Raw genomic sequence first — 6,000 nt, 5'->3', positions numbered from 1 at the left:
CGAACATATAGCATGAGACAGGGTGTTTGGCATTACGAGGTTCTAGGCATACAATTTTGGTTAGCGTTTCATTGTAGAAACAGATTACATGTTGTTAAAAATGATATGGCATAAATCTCTGACAAGGTTACAAGTCAAAAGCAAAGGATATAATTATGAAGTGCATTATAAGCCAGGGGAAAGGATAGTTACAGCAGACATATTGAGCTGATTGCCAAATCTGAAGAACATCGTGCATATTTCATTAGATCTACAAGTTGACAGTATGGATAAAGAGGTCAAAGACATACTTAATATTTACTTGGTGATCTTTGGACAACACAAGTGCAAGCAACTTAGAGCAGAAGCAGCCAATGATCCACTGCTGAAGGCGTTGTAGCGAGGCATTGTTGATGGTTGGCCTGATAAAATACAGGAGGCTTAAGACAACATAAAATGCTTTTGGTCCTATAGAGATGTGTTACTATCTTAAGAGGAGTCATATTTAAAGGAACATAGGTGCTACTCCCTGAATCTGTTCATCAGGATATGTCATCACAATTGTACCAGGGCCACATGGGCATTGAGAGAATGAGACACCTTGGTGGGGGAGGGGGGCGGAGCTTGTGTACTGTCCTGGGATTAACTGTTATATCGAAAGAGCCATGATGATGTGCAAGGTGTGCCAAGTGCATCAGCCAACCCAGCACAGCTGGAACCACTACACCCTCACAAAGTTCCATCACACCCCTGGTTGAGGATCTGTGCACCATTCATTGTGACAATTTTCTCTTTATCACAGATTCATTTTCAAAACTCTCTATCCTCACAGTTGAGGGATACATCACATCTGTAGCATATACGATAAGTGCTACTTTAGTCTTTTTGGTACATCAGAGGAGATTGTATCAGATAATGGTCCACAATATACAGGCAAACTATTTCAGGATATGTGGGCCACATGGGGCATAAACAATGGAATAGCATCTCTACATTATCTTAGATCCAACAGTCCTGCTAAGATTATGCTTCTCATGATTAAATTGCTTATTGTGAAACGCAGGGAAACAAGCAAGATTTCCAGGTTGCTATGTTGCATTTACAGGAAACACCATTAGACATGGGATTACTGTCACTAGCTGAAATCATGCTTGGGACGCAGAACAGATTGACACTTCTGAGTCATCAAAGGCCCAGGCTTGCATCAGTGCAGGAAGAAAGTGAAGTCTATACACAATCGGCTTGCACATGCAGAATTGTCCAGTTTATTGTGCAGCAAAAGTTCAAGTTTTTCACCCAACAGAAGCAACCTGGTTCCCTGCAGAGGTATGTAAAGTTGCAGTAAACCAAGACCATACAAAGTCACAACATCTAATGGAGTGACATTAAGAAGGAACAGATGTCAACTGTGAGAATTATCCAACTGCATCTTGTCCAATACTTTAATAGCATGAAGGATATGTTTGTGGGTAAGGTCTGAGAGTGAAATTGTGGAAGACCACTGTGAAGCCAACCAGCACAATGCTAATGTGCAGGATACCCATGCATCAACATCAACAAGTCAAGACACTGTGGGGATAATTGTAGATCTCAGAAGAGTTTAACTTTTACGAGGTCTGGATATATTAGTAAACCACCTATAGTTTTAATGAGCTCTTAAGTGATGGGTGGAGGTCTAACTTTTATGTAAAAAGTGTTCACAATTCTGTTATGTTGTGCGTTTTATTCTTACTATGTGTTGTATACTTCTACCTGAGGAAAAGGGGGATGCTGTGACATTGCTTTAATGGAATAATTGAGTATGCATCATCACTGCAGGAAGTGATGTGATGTGGCATGTGACACAGCAGTAGGCATTGTATTGATTCCCTAGTAAGATTTGCATATAGAGCTCTCCTGTAACTTGTACGTAGCATTGTGAATCTTCAATATAAAGAACTCAACGTATGTTAGCATTCATCAGTGTGTGATTGGTAAGTTTGTGTGAAGAACCCAGTAACACAACATCCACTACCACCAGTAAAGCTGTATTTACCACAGTATCTTTACAATCAGCCCTTTGCGTTTTGCACAGGGCAACAATAGTTTTGGAAAACACAATCCCTGGAGATTACTGTTGTTTGTTGCTTCACAAACATCTAAATAAGAGTAATATACCCATACAATAGAATACCTTCTGCCTTTTTAGCATGCCCGACTTTACATTGAAACAAAGGAAAAAAAGTTATGCTATTATACTGTTATCTCTGTTATTGACTAGCAGAACATGTGCTCCACACTTCAAAAATCTGATACCACTGGGGTCTTCTATTGAATTTGTTTATGAAATTCAACTGGATGATATTGGATACAGTGTCCAAAATTTCTCATGAAGTCCCAGTTAATGCATCAATAAGCACAAAGACAGCCTAACCCAATGACTATTAATAAATAAATGGAAATTATGCACAATACCAACATGCACACATAAATATTGTTGCTTCTGCATGTAGCAAAATTGGACATGCAAATATAAACACCAAATACATACTATCTACCGAAGAAAAGTGAATCCCTAAGTACCACAAGACAAGCACAAAGATGATGCAGGTTCATTTTTTGTAGTTGGTAATTTATTGCTTCGTATATATTGTAAATATATTATATCAAGAGCAAAATCAAATACTACAAATCTGAAATAAGAACAGTAACTTCTAAAAGTTCATAATTTAGAGGCAAGTTAACTGTTCAGATGCAGACTTGAAGATTGTGGTCTGGCAAAGCTTCTACATTTGAAATGTGAACTTTAATTTTCTTTTTTAAGGTACTGAAATGTCTGTTCTTTATTTCCAGCTTCTTTTCCACATTATACGTAAAGAAGTCCAGCTAGCAGAAAAGCAAGGTTTGGAGCATGCAATGCCTATAAGTACTGCTGTAGAAAAACAGACATATTAATGGGTGCCAGGATATTTTGATATGGGAGTACGTATTTCTGCCCAAGTAAAAATGCTGCTTTATGATTTATTTTGCAATATTTAAAAACAGAATTCTGTCATCATAATCTACATATTGCTAATCGGAGGTGTGCTCGTTTTGGATTCAGTCTAAGTTCCAAATACAACTTTTGGACTTTACTATTTAATCTTTTTTTCTCTGAATTACCGAATACAAAAAATAAAGTTCTGTCTGTTTAAAGATACTTATTTCAATATAAGTTAACAAGCATTAAAATTAAAGCTGTTGCAAATTCAGATTATGAAAAAAATGAATTATAATGTAATAAACACAAACCAGCTGGCAGCTCATTCTTTCGACTAATTATTGCAGGCTGGAGATGCTTTGATGATATTATAGAAAAAATAATGAATTAATATTTTAAATTATCGTGCTGCATTTTATGAGCAGCATTTATCAAATCATAGAAAAAATTTGATTCAAAAACTATTAAAATAAAAAGATGTAGAAATAAAACTAAATAACGTACAATTAAGCCTATATTTTTGACTATGAATTCTCTTAAACTAACAAAGCCTTTGGAAATTTTAAGTAAAATTTGTACACAATTGTTTAAATATGAGAATTGTAGATCATTACAGTGATTTTTTTTAAAGCAATTAATGGGCCTGAAAGACTGGCAGAATTCCTATAAAAATTATTGTTGCCTTTGTTTTCCACCTTTTCTGGGAGTTACCTATGTGTTTGCTAAGTGGCTTTGGTGGGGGGAGGGGGAGTCTCATCCACTTCTTAAAAGACAAATGACCATTGGAGATGGATAAGGGGAAAGGCCTCCTCAAGCTGTCAGAATTAGGTGTATTTGTGGAGCTAGTTAAATGAGGTCTCTCTTGGCTTCTTAGCAACCACAACTGAATGCATTATTCCAGGTGCAGTATGGTCAGAGCACTACAAAAATGAATCACTGCTTCATATGCCTTATATTCTGCTGTTTTGGCTAAGTAGTTCAACCTTTTATTAGCTTTATTGATTAATGTTCTGCATTGGTTGTATGTGTTTAGCATTCAGTTTATTGTTTGTGTAGGAAATAAGCACCAAAATGGACTGGTTGGGCCAAATGACCTGTTCCCATTTAGGAATTTTGATCTAATATAGCATAATATTTATAGTTATATAGGTTTTACACAAACATGTGCAAGGCTTTCAAGCCTTTCTTTTACTCAAATGTTTACAACTTACATATATGTTAGTGTCAGGTGACCTTATAAGTACCATGACACTCTGTGTTACATATACTTTGCAGCACTCTGCGTTACATATACGTTGCAGCACTCTGTGTTACATGTACTTTGCAGCACCCTGTGTTACATACACTTTGCAGAGGACAATGTGATATGGTTTGTTAATTTTTTTCAATCCATCGAGTAAGTTAGGTATAAGATCCAAAATAATTTTCCTCACTCCTTTCAGGCAGTGGTCGGGGATCATTTTCCTTAAGTGCATTCCTCCTCATCACAGACTTGCCCCTGTCTGAATTTCCAGATTCAAGTGTTGTTGTCCAAATGTGTCCCGAGTTTTGGCCTGCTGCATTTTGGCCAGAATTGAGGCAGAAATTGAGTCACTGCCATGATAATGACTACCTATGTGAGGTTCTGCAGTTGCTTTCCAAAAACAGCTCTTAGTATCTTCTTGGCATGACAGGACTCAATCCCATTTTTCTCTGCTCTGCAGCTGAAATTTGGACATTGTTCGCAAAGGAGAGGAAAATTTCCCCCATTAGTGTCCAGGAGACTTTAGGCATTGTTTCTCTCCTGACTTTTTTGTGACTGATTTAAAATTGTGTGGGCAGAATTTAGGGCAACCTGTCAAAGTGGGTTTTGTGGCATGAATGGTGATAGAATCGGGAGGGAGCAGACAAATAGGAATCCTGATGAAAGAAACTGGTGGCCGAGTTAAACGGCCGTGGGAAAGCAGTGAGGTAGTGAATTTGCATCAACAAAGTGGGAAGCCAATTTAGATAGTTAAGAAGGCTGTTAACATTCATTCATGCTGCTGAATGGTATTACACATACCTTTTGGGATTGAGCGAGTGGTGAGCAGAGATCATGGGCCGTCAGATTCCCTACAAGTGACAGCTTGTGGTGCAGAAGTAGGGAGGTGGAAGGCCAGTCATTAAACTGCTGCCTTCCATAGGAAGTGTTCACAAAGTTGCAGTTTGACAGGGCAGATCAGAGGAGGAGGGCCTGATGGAAAGTCAGAGAGGCAGAGAACAGAACTTCAAATTCAGGAAGATTTTTTTGTCAACTTCACTTCAGCATGTCTTTCTTTGACATTGGAACCTTGGTTGTGAGGAATATATAAAAAAATCTAAGAGCAGCACAACTTTGCACTGTAGAGCATAATCACCTTTTGTTTTCTAATTATGAGCAATCGGATAGCACCCTGATGTGGAACAAGATTAATGCTGTTCTTTCTTTGAACAGTATAACTCAGTCTTCCTAATTTTTTAATGGAGATCACACTGTTTGACACATGAGCGGAGCAAGGCCAAGCAAGGCATCCGCAGGCACCAGAGGCATCATTAACAGCGAGAGCAGCAAAAGGGCCCATCTCTGACATGTAATTAGATGGGCACCACACACCACTTTCCCTAATTGGCCTTGGTGATCGTGGTTGGCCCTTTCCATCAATTTGAGCATCCCACCAACTTCTGGGTCTACTGGCAGGACCCCCATCTCCTGGACTAAATTCCACCTTACGTGTCCCTCTGCTGATAATGCAGAACGTAACTGACTTGCCACCACATTTTACGCTATTTCTATCCCTAATTCAGTATTTTATGAGGGGAAATCATAATGGCATTGGAGCAGCATCAGTTTTATAAATGGCCATAGCTTCATACGTCCAATCTTCAGGGTTAAAAGGATTACACTCCCAAAAGTGAAGCTTTTGATTAAATAATTAAATGTAATTGAGGGCTTAAGAATGATTGCTTCTTAATGTAAGTAACTAGCATTTGTACCTCTGTTAAACAACTACTGTTAAACATGGTCATCACCACTGTTTAAAACTCTGATTATGGTTAGGCTT

The 6,000-nt window shown here is 38.2% G+C and overlaps 1 long non-coding RNA gene across 1 annotated transcript in view; it reads left to right on the top strand.

Annotated features, from left to right (window-relative positions):
* The first annotated feature begins 2,822 nt into the window (after positions 1-2,822).
* LOC121278324 overlaps positions 2,823-6,000 on the top strand; it is a 37,065-nt gene continuing 33,887 nt past the window's right edge. Inside the window, exon 1 of the long non-coding RNA XR_005943105.1 lies at positions 2,823-2,860. This is a non-coding gene — a long non-coding RNA (uncharacterized LOC121278324). The remainder of the gene's footprint in view (positions 2,861-6,000) is intronic.

Source organism: Carcharodon carcharias, chromosome 5 (genome assembly GCF_017639515.1).
Source record: "Carcharodon carcharias isolate sCarCar2 chromosome 5, sCarCar2.pri, whole genome shotgun sequence".
NCBI lineage: Eukaryota > Metazoa > Chordata > Chondrichthyes > Lamniformes > Lamnidae > Carcharodon > Carcharodon carcharias.
This window is presented reverse-complemented; position numbering and strand designations above follow the sequence as displayed.